The following is an 18175-nucleotide window of genomic DNA, read 5'->3' on the forward strand; positions in this document are numbered from 1 at the left end:
ATAGGCTGTTGATGATGGTTCAAAATCGTTAACAAAATAAAAAAACTGTTTTTTTCGAAATAAAGAAACTTTCAACAAAGAATTTTAAAAAGATAAACTCATTTTATTAACGGTACGGTCCGCGCAGATTCCGCAAAGCAGCATTGTCAGTGTACCTAATTGAAGAGCAGGGAGAGCCAGGGCAATAACAGGGACAAGAGGATTAAAATCTTATATTTCACAACTCCGTACTTCCTAAATATCGCAAATATCTATAACTAATTTCCATTGGGTGGACCATCTGACTCCATGCAATGTTATTCCTTGAATTTAGTGACCAGGTCAAAACGACTTATGTACATATTCAACCAAAAGTCGTATACAGAAATAGAAGGCACTTTTCCAATTTCCGCAAGTGAATTAGTTTATGATAAATAGAAGGAAAAACTGTAAACGTCCACCACTGCTCCACATTACTTCGATCCGTCACTTTGCAAGGATGGATTCAAATGCAAAAAATGTCAGTCCACTTTCTTTACTTAAGAAAAAACAGTAGTTTAGGTGCCAGGTATACTCAATATTCATTCATGTTCAATACTAATACAGGAAGTGCAGATGTTTTTTTTTTCGTAAACTACCTGCATCTATCAAAGAGCTTCTAGATGGAAATGTTCCTGGTTCTTTGTGTTTATTAATTTTCGAGTTCACATTGACTAGGCTGTACTGCTGTATCAAACTAAACATAATGTTCATTGTCTTCTGTTGGGCAGTGGACTCCCAGAACTTAAATGGTTTTTTCCACTCCTTTACTTTAATCTGTCGATTATAATTTCATAAACCATATCTTAAAGGAGCTCTTTTTAGTTCTGAATCAAAATTCTATTGTCTATGGTACTCGCCACTGAGCTGAAAAAATTGATTAAATTTCTGTACACGAAACTATAAAGGTGTACATATCCGGGACCTGGACGGGCCGTGCTCCGTCAGGGGTTAAAAAAAATATCGTCGCGTATATTTTGTATGAACGCGCTCACATATGTCCATGTCCGGGCCGTCGTCGCCGGGACGGGCCCGCAGTTCATACAAACTAGCACGCCCCGTCCACGTCCCGGGCACGGCCGTGTTGTGTGTGGATAGTCCTTGATGAATGATAAAGAACTGTACACAGACCTACAATGCGTTTCAAAAAAAGAACGTCGTACTATTGCTAATTAAAATATAACTTAGAAATTGGCCTAAAAGTCTTGCAACCGGGCCATAAATCATTATAAAAAAAAATATTGGTTAAAATATATGCGGTACTTGGCCAATTCTATTATATGTCTTTGGTTTTTTTTCGGAGCGTTTGTTTGGCTTTCGTCTAAATATATGAAGAGGCTGTATGGTGGAACATTTGCCTACCCTAGTAAATGGATTAAAATTTCTTTTTAGAAAAAATGCGTTTGTGTCGTGGCTTGTTAACTAAATATTCATTAATTATTGGTTCTGTTTCATAATTTTATTTACTTGTAGAAAAAGAATTGTATTCAATCATTAAGTTCATTTATTATATCATTAATCATTAATTAAATTTCGTACCTATTACTTATGGCTAAAGCCTCGTGTCCTAAACACGGTAGGTACTCGACTATAAGAACCCCCATTATCATTACCCAACGATTGCATAAAATACTATTAAAATAACACAAACGATGTGATTAATTAAGTAAAATCGCCATATACTTTCAAGTGTAAGTATAAAGAATGGCTGCTGAATCAAGAGAAAACATCATGCTGTTGGTCGAAGGCGAGCTAGGCTCTGTTGCGTCATCAGAAATAATAAAAGTAATATTATAATTACAATTTAAAACGTACTCTCTAAATGCGTTTCAATTCCAATTGCTACCTGTGGTATTCTTTGTACGCAGTAAAATACTCTTTACTGCTAAGTGCAATATGTATACTTTTAAACTTTCGCATTGCATTGTACTAACATTTGGAAACGGGAATAAACGCGTTTACATACGAATAGGTATTTTTGACACATTGCCTGGCTGACTGACTGCTAGTCAGCCCGTGACCACGGCCAGTGCAACCTGGCCGCAACGTCGGGAAACTAGGTAGGTGTGAAAAATACCTATTCGTAAGTAAACGCGTTTATTCCCGTTTCCAAATGTTAGGTGCAATATGGTCGCTGGTCGGTATATATGTCATTTGAGGCTTTAAAATTTAATATTGGTGTTTCTGTGGTGAAGTTCTATATTAAGGTACCTTCTTACTCACAAACTAAAGAAAGTATTCTTCATATTGCTCAATACTGTCCATTGAACCGCATGTGCATACAAAGCTGTCGAATTTGATTGTGACATATTCTCTGGTTCAATGATCTCAGCTAAAAACTCAATTAGAAAGTGTTTAAAAGCTAGATTCTCAACAGTTTTGTTGTCAGTGTTGTTGTTTTGTGTAAAAAATTTAATACTAATTTATAGTAATTGCCACGCATTAATTTTAATTTGCATGTTGAGTTTACACCTGGTAGAATATACTTCTCTTGTCATGATGTTCATGATATACTTTAAATTGATCTCGAAACTGTATCACATTTTCTGAATCGATTAAAAAATAAATAAAATCAAGATTGAAGGTTGTCGGTTGTACATAAAACCACGAAGGACCTTACTGTAAAAAAAAAACAAAACAACTGCGCTAGTTACGAATTCCGTTATAAATCGTGTTCAATTCCTCGCAATATTTAATTGTTTAGCATAATTCAATGCACTTTGTGATATCATATTTGTATACTAGCAATTTGCAACAATTATTTAAGCGTCATAATTTATATGCACGCGCAATGCTCGTAAATAACAATTTCAGTTATTGCTTTGGTGTGTTGTAAAATTCTATAGTCTGAGGTCAGCTTAGACAACGTATGTTTGTACATATTATGTGAATTTATTGGCTCTATAATCTTTATTACACAATAAGTTAAAATATACAGGAAAGGTACAATAAAAGCATAAATACTAGAAACTAAAACTAGGATTAAATGATATGAAATTGGGTTACCGCGGCAAGGTGCCCAAGATGCTGACAGCGTTCCGCCTTTGTATGGCTATGCTAATGCGTCGGTCAAGGTAGCTGAGGGCCCTTGGGTTTCCCAGACAATCTATTAACTTTTTGGATAAATTTTTGTACACCACAGGTAGTCGGAGCCGAAATCCTGGTACTTATTACTCTTTATTCTTTATAACCAGCCCTCTTGCTAATGTGCTGGAGATGGGATGGGGTATTTGTGTCGGCACACGTCGCGTCTCACACCATTGGCTCTATTAAAAGAACTTGATACGTTGGCCAAAGGATTACTTTACATAAATTTTATATCTGTCTAAAAGAATCCATCAAGTTTTCTCCACGCTACGCACTCCTAACCAAATTATTAGTATTCTCTGATACACAAGGAGTCGACGCCTACCTCTAAATTCTGATAGTATATATATATGTATATAAACTCATTGTCAAATGAATCCTACCATCACACTCCGTTTAATGGTAGAATTAATTTGCCGATGAAGCACCATTACCATCGCACTCCGGATATCGTAAACAAAATTTGACGAATTTACTACAGCAATATAAATAGTTTCAAGAAACAATTAAAGTCGAAATAAATCAGTTAACATCGTTTTATCTGGCAACTGTAAATCAATGTTATTTGTATTTACTGTATCTACGAATACTCTATGTATGTCCTATAGTTTGATGTGGACGTAAAATCATATGAAGATCTCATATTGCCTTACTATTAAAGAATCATTGTAATCGTATTTGAGGTTTTAACATGTTATGAATTAAACTTTTGTGCACATTATAAGCTGAAAAAGTTAATTTTGAAAACATGACCACATGAATTTTTAATAGTATGGCGACGTCTCGTCATTTTACACATGGCATATGAGTATGCCAGAGAATGTTATGGTGAATTCATCAGGCGAGATGTCGCTAGCCCTACAATTGATCCTCCTCCTATATCAGCCGCCAACGTACGCAATTAATCAATGATTAATTATTGAATGATGCAATCTTTAGAATTATACGTGCAAATCGACACATGAACTAAAGGATATGCGATTTGTTCGCTTTGCTACCTGTACCTTGACCGTATGCTTTGAAAGTTGAATACATTAGCGATCGCACGAAACATTTGTAACTTTTTTATCAAAAAATTAAGTGCGCATTTGATCCCTATTTCGCGTAATAGAAAGTGACGATGAGAACGACGATACACACCTACATAATGCCTATTTACTCTCGCCTTGAAAATGCCCAAGTTATACCGTTGAGGGAATTTGTGCCAAATTTTAATTCTTTTGTAACCAGAGACACCTTACAATTCGCCATACAAATATATACGCTCATGGTAGAACGCTTGTTAGTGCTTTCTGGTTGAAATAGCATATCGCAAGTCTTTGAAATATTTTTATGAAAACAATCATATAAAAGATTTCATAGATATACTTCCCCCAAAGTTACATGTAGGATACAGGCAAGTCTACAATACTGCGGTATAATCCTTCACAAGTAACTAAATGAAAAAGGTTATTAAAATCTTAATACCTATTTTGTTGGTATGCAAATAATTATCCATGATAAATAAGGGACATTTCATTTCTTTTCATGAAAAAAAAAGACGTTCATGACTTGTGCTCAGGAGACTTTTATGTAGATCTATTTTTTATATCTCAGCTCATTCTCGTAATATTTTTCTTTGTTCGCGTTCCTACAATAGTAGCTTTAGTGAGCTCAGTGGAAGCTACAGCTACTAAGACTACGAGTATATCAGGTAAATCCCTTCGGAATTTCTAGAAAGTAAATGAAGAAAATGTTTCAAGAGAGTCGCTCTGTTGCAACTAACACCATGCTATTTGACTAGAAGTAACTCGATATAGCGTAGATTTAATAAAATGTCATAATATTACTAGTTCCATATAGATAGAGGACTTTACCCGTCTTCTTATATTTTCATATAAATGATAAGGATTATGGTCTGTTTCATCATTGTTACAAACATTGATTGTCTTTTCGCACACTTTCAAAAAACTGCTGGTAATCCGGATCATTTCTCATGTATGCAAAGAACTAAACTTTCTATAACATTTTTAATTTATGCATTATACGCAAATGCGTGTCAAACGTACGGTAACTACAGCTACGGTAACGTACGGCAAATGCGTGTCAAACACATGCATTTTTTTTTTAAAGTAAACTATGTTCCGAACTTAGATAATATAAATCATTATTAGATCAATGAAGTGTGCTTCACTGTGAATAAATTTGAAACCATTACATTTGATTACCCATTGATCCGTGACACGAAGACCCATTTAGTAATTTAATTACACACGTGTTTATTGTCAGGGAGCCATTGTTATTTTTTTAATTTTAATGTGTTACGTTTATACGATATCCTGTTTAAAAAAAGAAATATAGACGCTTAATTTAGTATTATTGGATAGTTCTTCATCAAACATTTTATAAAATGCCTCTTAACTACCTCTGTGGCCGAACGGTTGCCATGCAGGTCTGCCACGCAGAAGGTTCGATCCCCGGGTGGGAGAAATATTTGTATGGCCTTCATTTATTTTTCTCGTGAATTTAGGTATAATTTGTGGTTGACTATGGGTATGTCCATGTCACTGGCGACACAATGATTCCATAGAGCGGGGCTATAAGTGTGTGCGATATTGTTATTATTATTATTTGGGCACTTGTTTCCTTTAAAAAATATAGAAACCTATTTCAAATTATTATATTAATAATATTATAATATACCTACTTATTTCAAACTTAAACCCAAATAATCTTTATTTCATATATACGAGAGTTACACTTAAATTATATTTTTTTATTTTAAGGTTTATGATGATATAACAATGATTACGCTGGAAAATTATTAATTGAGCACAATTATGTCACATTTATAGATTTGCGTGGACGTATTTACGCAAAAAACTTAATATGAAATTACAGGCACATTTGTCTGCATTCTTAAAAGCATAACTTATTATGTAGTTCCTGTGCTAATGGACTAGTTTTCGGCAGACAAGCTAGACATACTCGTTCATGAGTCTCACGTATATTACAAGCAAAGTGTTAAAGACTAATAACTAGAAATGTAAAGACATGAAATAATTAAATGGAAAGTAAGATTTGTTGGCCAGCCAAACCACACCATTCCTTTCCTGTGACCAGCTAAAACTACTCTAAACTACAGCTAAACTCCATATACAATATTGGCGTTTCTTACTAAACCTAAGTTTCCAACAGTTACAATTTTCAGTTTCCACGTCTGGTGCACACTGAGCAACAATCGGCGCGTAGGTACCTTACGCCAATTATCAAGCATTATAGTGAATGCCATCGATACCATTAATGCATAAGAAGGAGAAGAAGTGACATAGGTAGTGAGTTGCAGAGACATTACTTAAATTATTTTTTATTTATTATTATTTGGTAAAAAAGTTAAGTTTTTTAAAGTACTAACAACCTCATAAGACTATATTACGAACATCATAAACAACAACGACTTGTTCTAAGATTTTTGATAATTCATCCGACTTTATAAAAACTTTATACTTATTATAGACTTTATAAATTTCATACAAAAATAAAAATATGTAAATATATCGCTCTAAATGGTGGCAACTTTATGGTAACATAAGAAAGAGCTTACAAACGTAAATACCCAGTCCGATGGTGACGCAAAACACTGGAGCGGGTATGAAGGTAGACGGTGGCACGTTTGAAGTTGCTACCAAATATAGTAGTAGCAGTAGAGCCTCCTTGTGAAAAAAATGGTCCAGGTAAATACTGCCACCTTACCTATTTCTATCGCCAAGCAGTAATGTGAACGTTACAGCATACCCGCTCGAAAGGGTAAGGGTGTTGGTGAAATTACGGACACATGGCAATTGTCAACTTATGTCTTAGGGTGACGGGCGCAGTGGCGGTACCCTTAAGATCTTTGTGATTTAAAGGTCTGAATGGGCAACTGTTATGCATAGGCGTATCGCTTACCGCTAAACACACGACTTGTATGTCCCATCACTTCGTATTATAAAAAAAATATTTAAAAAGTATCAATTAGCAATAGAAAAGCTTTTTTTTTTCAAACGAACCAACGTTTCGGGCCCTTTACAGGTCAAATGGTCGCGGCTATATTCAGGGCCCGAAACGTTGCTTTGTTTGAAAAAACAAATATACGCGATTGAAATCTGGAAAAATAGTTTCATTTCCTATGTGTAACAATCGCGAAAACCTAAGAACAAAAGTTGTTGTTTATAATATTAGTAATGTAGTCTGGCGAGGTTGTTAACATTTTAAAAATAATGTATATTAACAGCATCTAAACATTCTATCTATTTCATTATATGACAATTATTGTCATATGACAGATAGCATTACAATAAATGAGTTTTTTATATGTGTCTTAGCGTAGTAATGTTATAGTTTACTAAAACAAATTTTTAATTTAAAGTTTCTCTATGAAAGCATTCGGTTATGCAATCGAGCGTATGTCTCTTCTAAAAATTAAATTCTTCCATTCATCAATTTTTAACTATGAATGACGATGCTACAGTTCGTAGAAATTGAGTTTATGTCTTACAATTTTGACAACTTATATTTAAATATAGATTTACCTAACCTCGATAACGATTTTTTTCACTCTTACGTACATACGTATTAAATTAAATAAATATTAATATATGTTTTCATTTTTATTTTTTTATATGAATATAAAAAAATAAATAAAATAATATAAGAATATAAGAAAATAAATAATTACGTTTTAATATAAATTAGACAATAATTTATATTAAAACGTAATTATTTATTTTTGTATGAAGGACAAATATTTGCAATATATATTTATTTCACCAATGTTTGCTTACCATTTTTGTTTTTGTAGAATAATTTTTAAATTTCCGTATAATATGTTAAGTATTAAACAATTATTTATTTTCATCATTATTATTTTTATGTTACTAAAATTAATTAACTAGAATATACATTATTTCTAAAGTCAAGATGTTATTGTTATTTTTTTATTTTTTTTTATGTTATTTATTACAAGAGTTTTTTATTTTGTAAGCGTTCAGAATTCATTGCCTGTGAGTGTATTATACGAGATGTTTTATGGCTTAAAATGAAAAAAAGGTAATCACTAAGTGGTAACTACCTAGACAATATAATTTCCACACTTATATTTATAATATAAAACAAAAGTTTATCGCAGCACTATATAACAACCTATGAATACACCATATATTTTACGAAACCTGTTAAGAACACTGAACTCGTTTAAAATATTTTTAGTAAAAAATCTTCCTCAAAAATAATTTTCATTTTAAAGATAAATAACAAGTTCACTCACCTCAATCTGCATCAATGACGATTTATATTTATAGATATTTTCCACACAGTTGTGTCCATATCATAAATCAAGTTTTTTAACTTTCAGTTACGCAGTTACGCACATCCTCTTTGAAACAAACATTAATATTAATACTGACACCTTTATGATTAGACTATAATAACGTTAAAAAGTTCTTATTATACTTATCAGAGATCGAATTCTATGTGAAACATTGTTTAACATCAACCACATTGATTCACAAACACCGACTGAAAAAATTCCTTAATCTCTACTTAGTCATTTAAAAAATAAAGTTCATTTTAAAATAGCAACATCATTCTAAATTAGAAACATTGAGATTTGCTTCTAAATTTAAGTACTTATTCAAAAACTTTTGTTCGATATTCAAAAAGCGCGTGTGATAAAGTAGCGAGCGTTTTAGGTTGCCGAGGCGGCCGCGCGAGCGAGTCTCACAAAATAGACTGGATACGTAGAGAACAGATCCTCTGGGCGAATTGGGAGTGCGCATGGTACAAAGATAATCCGTGAAGGAACGGTGAAAGGCTTTCAGTGTGATGCATCTTTCCTATTGTGCTTGAAGAAATGCGCTCACTAGCTGATTAACGTGCCAAAGCGTGCGTATTGAAGCTGACAAGATCCCTAAGAACATTTTTGCAGGCGAGTATTCCAGTTGATTTCATAGGGAAAGAAGTATTGTAATCATATCTTCAGTTTTGTTTTTTGAATAAAGTTATGTTTTTGGAAACTCCTTTAAGACTTTGCTTATACAAATATGTTGTATTTTCTAATTAACTTATTTATTATCGGTCGCTGTGGTTTATTACTTTATAGTTCATTTGTTAATGTTGTCATTAGTGTAGTCAATGGTTGCAAAAAGTAAAAAAATCAAGATTTGCTAATAAATGTGCACAGTCGTAATATTTGCGTATTGTTTTATTTTGGTAACTAAAACTTACGTTTTATTTAAACACCGAAGATGAAGTCTCACGTGGTGTGCCCACGAATAAACATGTATTATATACACGTCTATTATATGGGATAATATTATTTGATCCTCAAAGACTTAATTGATCGATTGTAAATGTGCACTTTTTTAAATAAACGATATTTTTTTTATGTTTGATATATATATTAATAGTTGGTCTGCGGATAAATTATAAATAAACTGCATTCAAGGTAACACTTTCATTATGTGTAAATGTAAATATAATAAATTAATATTTGGCTTTCAAAAATAATATTTGATCCTCTTTTTTCATATAGGTCAAATCTTGGTTGCGCCCTCCATTCAGTAGGTTAGGTTAGTATATGAATAAGCAGAAACGAATTTGCTTGCGTTTCCGAACCTGGTTGCAGATCTAATTATATTTATAATTAATAACATTATGAGTATATAAATATGTTAGTAAACCAAAATAAAAAAGTATTTTAGCAAATCGAATTATAAAAAACAAGTATCTAAATTTTATTTTTAATTCACATTTGTCGTAGTTTTGAGGCCTAACATGAAACTATCAAAGTTAATTTATATTCATTTATATTTAATTTATTTATATTTTTTTGCATAGCTCAAAACAGATTAAAATATCCATTGATTTAATTTATTTTACGTCTCACAGAAATAGGATCAATCATAAGAAAAGATGACCATGATGATGAAGATGAGATGATTTAGATTTTTTGTCGGCTCGATAAATATCGAAGGTAAAGAAAGAGTACGTCGCATTGTATTTTTTGTCTATGGTTGTCTATCAATAAATTATAGAACTTCATAAGCATGATTATGTCAAAAGAAAAATAGATGGTTGGACAAAGTACCTATAGTAATCATAAAAAGTGTAACTCCAACTGACTAGACATTGGCAGAATTCTTCAAGAGAAGCCAAAAACTTAAAAATAGAAGTACAGTAATCTTTATTAATGCGGTGGTTGATTGCTGCGCGTCAGTGTCGCGTTGCGCACCTGAGTACGCACTAAAGAAATGTCTAAGAATAACAATTTCCATTTGAATAAAAATTGCAGCCTAAGGACACAATTGCGTGCAAATTAACTTTATGAAACTAAAGCTTTTATAGCGGTTGGCACGAAATCGTCGCACATTACGAAAGTTATATTGCCTTTAGATTGCTATATGATGATGTGAATATTTTTAATTATTCTGTGGGTTTTACGACTAAGAAGTTAGAGTTAGTTTCTCGCCATTTTGTAAAATTTTAAGAAACAATTTCGTCTACCTTGCCTCTTCCTTGCATATCTACGTGTGGTTACGTGATAGAAACTAAGCAATCGCGTGATGTATGTGACAATTTTTTTTTGCCTCAGCCCCTTGGCGGCTTAATATAATTAAAATTTTACACGGCCGTTACCGACTATCGACACTTTAAATTCATGGTAGCGGTGCAGGTGTCATAAATATTGACGTCAAAAGTCAATTTAATCAAATGATAAATCTTAATTTTTTGGTCATGACAATGGCTCAGCTCACACTGGCGCAGAGTCGAAGCGTCGCGACGCGTCATGTTTTTCGCCTATAGCATATTCATCTCTATTTTCCCATCATTAAGGTACAAATTTGTGTTATGCAAATATGGAGTCAAATGTCAAAGCGCGTCGCCAGGCGTTGTAATTGAAAAACAGGACGCGACGCGACGCTTCGACGCTGCGCCAGTGTGAGTTGAGCCAATAGGCTCACAAGCCATATTAATTTAAAAAATGTTTATTTCATAAATCGGTTATTCTCGGACTAGTGTTCACTACCTAATTTCCATGACAAATTTAAATATAATTAATTTTTTAAATTAAAAATTGAATAATAATTAATTAAATATTCGATTTTTTATAGCGTAATGTTATTTAATATTCGAGTAATAATAATTACACGTAATGAATTTATTTTATTCAATCTTGTAATTATGAAGAGACTAAAGAATTATTTTAACAATGATTTCGTCGTTGTTCTTTACAATTTAATTATCAACACTAGGCTACGTGAATAGGTGTGGAGTGGAGGTGATGGGTGGGTGCCTCGGTCGTGTGGGACAACTCCGATCAGTACCGCGTCGCACTGCGCTTCACGAAAAAACTCCCGGGTTATAGGACCGACCTGTTATGAGCACCTACCTACCGATCTAAAAAACGAATGTTGTGACGAAACGTTCAGGTGCAGACTGAAGAACCTTTTATTTTATTTATTTACTCAGTAACAGAGTACACTCAAAGTAGTTAATAAATAATTAAATTATTACATTTATTAATGAATTTGACATTCATCGTACATTTATTAGGTATTAAGAATCGATATTGACATTTTCTGTACACACTTGACATTGTTAGTTTACTTCAATTACTTATTAGTTTAATTTAATTACGTTTTATTTTGTACATGTACACTATTGTGTACTTATGATTCACTATTATATAATTATTTCTTCATTATTTTGTAAACTTGACGCTCACTTTTCGAAGAGTTGTATAAAATGACAAGTAATTGTATTTGTATGAAATTTGTAATGTTGAGAGAAATAAACTAAACTAGGTACTAAAACACATAAACTGGTATTTACAAGAGATTTTGTTAAATATCCCTAACATTAAAAAAAAATCCCGCCCTTTACGCCGCCACTTTGTCCAATTGCATTGTAATCAATGAAGTTGCAGGCTCCAAAAGTTCTATTCATATTTTCTATCAAAATAGTAGTGCTTATTTTATAGTTTATAGTATATATTAAATTCGTATAGAAAAGTTAGGCCACATGTGATCAAGTCATACATATAATAAATAACTACATGAAACAGATTATGTACATAATGAAATATAAGTAATAAGGGCTAATCTAAATGATATGGCAGGTTACCTATCAGTAGTCCGAAATGACATTTTCCAGAAATAACGTTTGGTCGAAATTTCATAACCTCGAAAGTAATGTTGAGAGGGAAACGTTTTTTCTTTTAAATCTAACCTAACCAAACCTAATCGTGCGATAAACATTCAGCGTATCCTGAAAGAACAACTGTTATAATTCGGTTTTCGGTGTAATGAAAATTCGAACAAACGTTATTTCAGACAAAAAAAATGTCGACTTTGTGATAGGTTATCGACGTGACAAAATACGCTCTATTTATTTTGCTTTTACGTTTTAACATAAATGAGCGTCCCGGGCGCGCGGGCGAGACCGGCTTGCTTCTGGTCTACGCGATAGCCGTGCGGCAATTGCGCGGCTTCCGCGTCTTTCGCGTTGTGTAACTGGGCAGTACTCTCTTACTTAAGCAAAACACTTATTGAGTAATTTCTGTCGTACGAGACGAATCTTAAACCTCACTACTGAAAATACGAGTATATCATTTTGCAGGTGTAGCCTTATTACACTAAGGGTGTGAATTTATTATAAGTAAGGTCTATGCGGTATAACATCAAGTGACGGGACGAACTAGTCGTGCGCCTGATGGTAAGCTACACGCCTGTCCATAACAGTTACAGTGCCACTCAGACCTTTAAATTGCAAAGATTTGAGGGGCACTACTACTGCGCCCGTCACCCTGAGACATAAGTTGACAATTCCAATGTGCCTGTAATTTCACCAGCACCCTTACCCTTCAAAACCGGAACACGGTAATGCTGACATTACTGCTTGGCGGCAGAAATAGGTGAGGTGGAACTATTACCCTGGACGAACTCTTTCACAAGGAACTCTACTGCTACTAGAGTCTACTACTCTACTACTAGCAGTAGAGTTCCTTGTGAAAGAGTTCGTCCAGGTTGTGAAAGAGTTAGTAGCAACTAAATGCAATTACATTCAATTGTCGAGATTGAAATACTCAAAAGGACAGCAGAAAGAAATAGCCAAGTTGTTACGCGTAGCGTTTTAAAAATTCCATTAATATGTTGTATATTTTCAATTTCAATTTCAATTGTTTATTGCATATCACATTACAAATTGAAATGGATCATTAATTGGTGGTATACATATTATAATGCAAGGGCACATCAACGTCTAAAGGTTAAATTCATAAATGACATTATTTAATTATATTAAATTATTACATTACAATATAATAACATAATATTAAATTATTATATCACATTACTGCATTGCATTATTCCTAATTAGTAATGGAAAATATACATTATACAATACATTCATTTTAAATTTATTAATGAGAGGTGTCAAAGTGCTTTTTTTGTATTATTATTGTTATTTGTCATAATATATATCGTCAAGAAATTCTTGAAGTCAGAATAACATTTGTCAACAAGAAGTGCCTTTAGTTATTTACATAATTGTGTCTTTCCAGATTTTTAATATAATTTGGTATGTGGTTATAAATTCTAATTAACATGGTGTGCGGGCCAGTCGTAACTAATTTCATTATGGAGAAATTTTCAAATACGTTAGCATTTAACTCCAACAAAATAAATGTTATACCAATTGGGACGAGTTCATTTTTATTAAGATGTACTTACTAATTATACCTTCGATTCCCTCGTTTCGTTATGGGATTAGATAGAGATCCTTGCGTATTTTCTGTAACAAAAGGACCGTAATTAATTAGATTTCATTATGTTACACCATGTGTTGAAATAAATGGAATAAAGGCCAATGATTCTACTTTTCTCTTATCCATTAAGTGTTTATCTTATATAGAACGCAAATTAAACTGCCCGCTAATAAGCACTTTCGCAAGTCTCGAAATTAAGTTTCATTTAACTAGGAAAGCTCGGGACTTTATCATTCTAAAGTATAGAAAATAATATAACAAAAGAACTCGTCACATATCTGATTTGAAAGCGCCTATATACTCGTATATGACCTCTACAGAAAAAAATATGATCTTTGCATCTAAGTAATGCTTTTACATTCAATATCTTCTGAAACCAACAGTCAGTTGTACTTAGAACACATTTCATGGTTGTTTATTCTGACCTGGATATATATATGTACATACTGTATTTATTTAGGTACCCCCCCGCTTTATATTTGCTCTTTGGGTAAGTGACTTCGAGAACTCGGCGAACGATTAACTTAATAACATCTAATTGTGAACCTTCCAATCTATTTAAGCGACCAATTAACGCCACATTACTGTGAAAATTTTTGAGAAGAATGGACAAAATGTAAAAGAACCTTTTCCTCTGTGAAGTAAGTTAATGAGTAATGTTCTCAAAAATCCCATATCTATGAGACATAAGTTTAAAAATCCCATGTGCCTGTAAATTCACTAGTGCTAAGTACCAGACACACCGCTTACACACTGGTTTTCATGGTGTCGCTATCTCTGAGGTCCCGGGTTCGATCCCCGTCTGGGTCAATGTACGAAACTAGTTTTTCTATATTGTCTCGGGTCTGGGTGTTTATGGTACCGTCGTTGTTTCCAGTTTCCACAACACAAGTGTTTTAGCCATTTACTTTGGGATCAGAAATTCGTATGTGACTTGTCTAATACCCATATATTTATTACAAATACCGTCACCTTTCAAAACCGAAACGCAGTCATGACCCTGGCTATTTCAAATGTTGTGTACAATTATAATTGGATGTCAGATTTATAATGTTATATATATGTAACAGTTCTAAGTATTATTTGTAGTCTGTTATCTGTTGTTGTACCATATAATAAAATAAAATTTCTGTGAGCATCCTAATGCTTTTTATTAAGGGTTTTTATTACTCAATTGTTACATTCAAATAGATGGCAGATTACGGACTAAAGTCTTATTTACAGATTGCTTAAATTTTTACAGCCATGCTTAATGTTATCATAAATATAAATATTATCTCTTTTAATGTTATTCAGTTTCCAAATTAGTACGGCAATTTTCAATACCCACTGGCAGTTAGTACAAACTGTACCTCATGCTAATTACATAACGTTTAAATTTAGTGTACACCTCAGCGAAAGTGGATTCGATGCGCATCTGTGTACTCTCTTAACATAGTTTTATTTTGGTGGTTTAATCACAGTTCTCAACGTCATAGTTCAATGTAAGGCCCAAAGATGGCGTCACATAACTTATTTTTATGATACCAAGTGACGCCTGGTATCATAAATGAAGTCGTGCGCCTGGTAGTAAGCTACATACACACATCAAAAAAAGTTTGCGATCACTTTTAAAACTTGAAATATTTTTTAATTTCTAAAAATATTTCAAAAACCTCTTTAGTGATACTATTATTTGTTTTTAATTTTAATTATTTATTTAATGTTGTACTTTTAACAAAAAAACGATTTATTACATATTTCTTAATAATATTTCCACATATTAAAAATATGTTAAGTTTTCAAACTGATCGCAAACTTTTTTTGATGTGTGTACCTGTCCGTAACAGTTGCAGTGCCACTCAGAGCTTTAAAACGCAAAGATCTGAGACTCACTGCCACTGCGTCCGTCACTCTGAACCATAAATTGACAAGTCCCATGAACCTGTAATTTCACCAGCACCCTTACCCTTCCAAAGCGGAACATAGTAATGCTAACATTACTGCTTGGCGGTAGAAATAGGTAAGGTAGCAGTACCTCTCTTGACGAACTCTTTCACATGGGGCTTTACTGCTACTAAATTGTGTGTGTAAAAATTATAGAAATTGTTTAGGTTTCTGTGATAAAAATATACTTGCAGAGTTAATCAACCACAAAATACTTATACGTAAAAAGGCGCTAAGAACCATTGGTAAATACTGTAAAATTAATAATTTTAATAAAGGAATTTATTGTTACCTATTAATTAAGAATACAAATAGTAACAAGAAGATTTATAGCGACAGCTACGGTTCGTTAGTAGCGTGACGTCTCCGACTCCGACATAACACAATCTTGATACATCTATAATCGATTGTTAAGGGTCAAGCTTTGTGTAAGTATTTATTTTGGAGTATTGAATTTCGTGAAGAAGGTTCACACCCCCGTCGAAAACGTGCGAATTCCGCAATCAACCCTAAACCCTCTGCCTAGAGGAGACCCGTGCATAACAGTGCGACGTAAAAAGATTTGACGATGAGTTTTTTGCGTCAATTGAAAAAGGACGCCATAGAATTAGTATTACTTAAGTTTGATAAAAATTTATTAAGTACCTTTTTTAGAAATCAAATCAAATCAACATTATCTTTGTTTCATGGGAAAGAAAAATAAAATTGTCATATTTGTTACACACTAGATACTAATCCCACTAGTCACTTAAAATTTTTAGAGCCGTTTGGCCGTATTCATTTAATTATCATCCATTCAAATAAAAATCCTCAACAGAGTCATATACGTGATTTGCAGTAAAGTCGCCTTTACATGATTTTTTAACTCATCGAGCTATAGTTCTAAAAGCGCTTTTAGAATCTTATTATAATAAAGGAAAAAACGAAACTTGCCAAAAAAACAAAATTACAAAAAAATTATGTAGCGGTAGAGCCTACTTGTGAAAGAGATTGTCCTGTTTTTTTTGTGATTGTACTGATTGTGTGTGGGTTACTACCCTGGCAGAAGTAGGTAAGGTGGCAGTACTCTGCCACCAACTTCTGCCACCAAGCAGTAATGTGTGCATTACTGCGTTCGGTTTAGAAGGGTCAGGATGCTGGTAAAACTACAGGTACATGGTTCTTTAATAATAATAATAACGTGCACACACTCATAGCCCCGCACTATGGAAACCCTTTATCGCGAGTGCCATGGACACACACATAGACTACCACAAATTACACTCAAACTCACGAGACAAATAAATGTAGGCCACACAAATATTTCTCCCAGGACGGAAATTGAGAACCTCTGCGTGGCAATCCGTCATGGTAACCATTCGGCCACGAAGGCAGTTGCTTTACAACTTACATCTCAGGATAATGGACGCAGTGCCCCTTAGACATTTGCGTTTTATAGTTTGGCTTTTTTGAAGACGGAGTAAAATGACAATTCATTGCGCAAGAGTGTTGCCTGCTTGCGAGCAGCTAGTGATTGTAGTCGATAAGTATTCTATCGATTGAATATTGGTCACGCTTATGGAATATATAGCCGACTTTGTTTCATTTGAGTCATCCTCGACGCGTTATTCATCCAATTACTTTGTATTGTCAATTTTTGTAAGAATTGTGTTTTAGTCAAGATGTTGTTTTTATTATAAAAGTCTACTATTGGTCTAGATCCATATTTTTCAGCTATTTTATCAATGACGGTATATATCGTTATGGGACGGTGATTTTCACAGTTCTTACAGCTTCGGTTTTTTTTCGATTCAATACTTTCCACTCAACCAAAACTATTTGAGGTGGTATAGACTCTTAACAGTTATAGACTGAACAATCTATAACTCCCAACCACAACAAAGCGAGATCATCAAGATAATCCCCATCAAAGAACTGATTAAAGCATAAATATCAAAGCAATCGACTCGAATGTTAAATTAATTTGGCTCTAGAATTTCACAATGGATTTTTTTTTACTTGTACAAACCTACCTATAGAATACCATAATGAGTTTTTATAGTACAAATACCTTGTGTCTATTATATAAAATTTTGGTAACAATTGGTGTTATGTTGTTGTAATATAATTAAACACTTTTTCTCCACGTATTTAGTGTCCTGTTTATAGAATTAGAGACGGTTATTTCACTGAAAAATCAAGAATCTATTAATAATAACAGTGTTCAGGTCATTTATTGTCTCCCAAAGCGTACAAAATAAGTAAGTGATCGAACATGGAACTTAAATATGATAACAAAATATGAAGACTCCATAATATAGTCTCGGTAATAGGATATTGAACAAAAGTATTAATATTTGATACAAAGTAAATATAAAATAA

The sequence above is a fragment of the Hyposmocoma kahamanoa genome, unplaced genomic scaffold, assembly GCF_003589595.1.
Source record: "Hyposmocoma kahamanoa isolate Upper Pololo Valley unplaced genomic scaffold, ASM358959v1 99903, whole genome shotgun sequence".
NCBI classification, from domain to species: Eukaryota; Metazoa; Arthropoda; class Insecta; order Lepidoptera; family Cosmopterigidae; genus Hyposmocoma; species Hyposmocoma kahamanoa.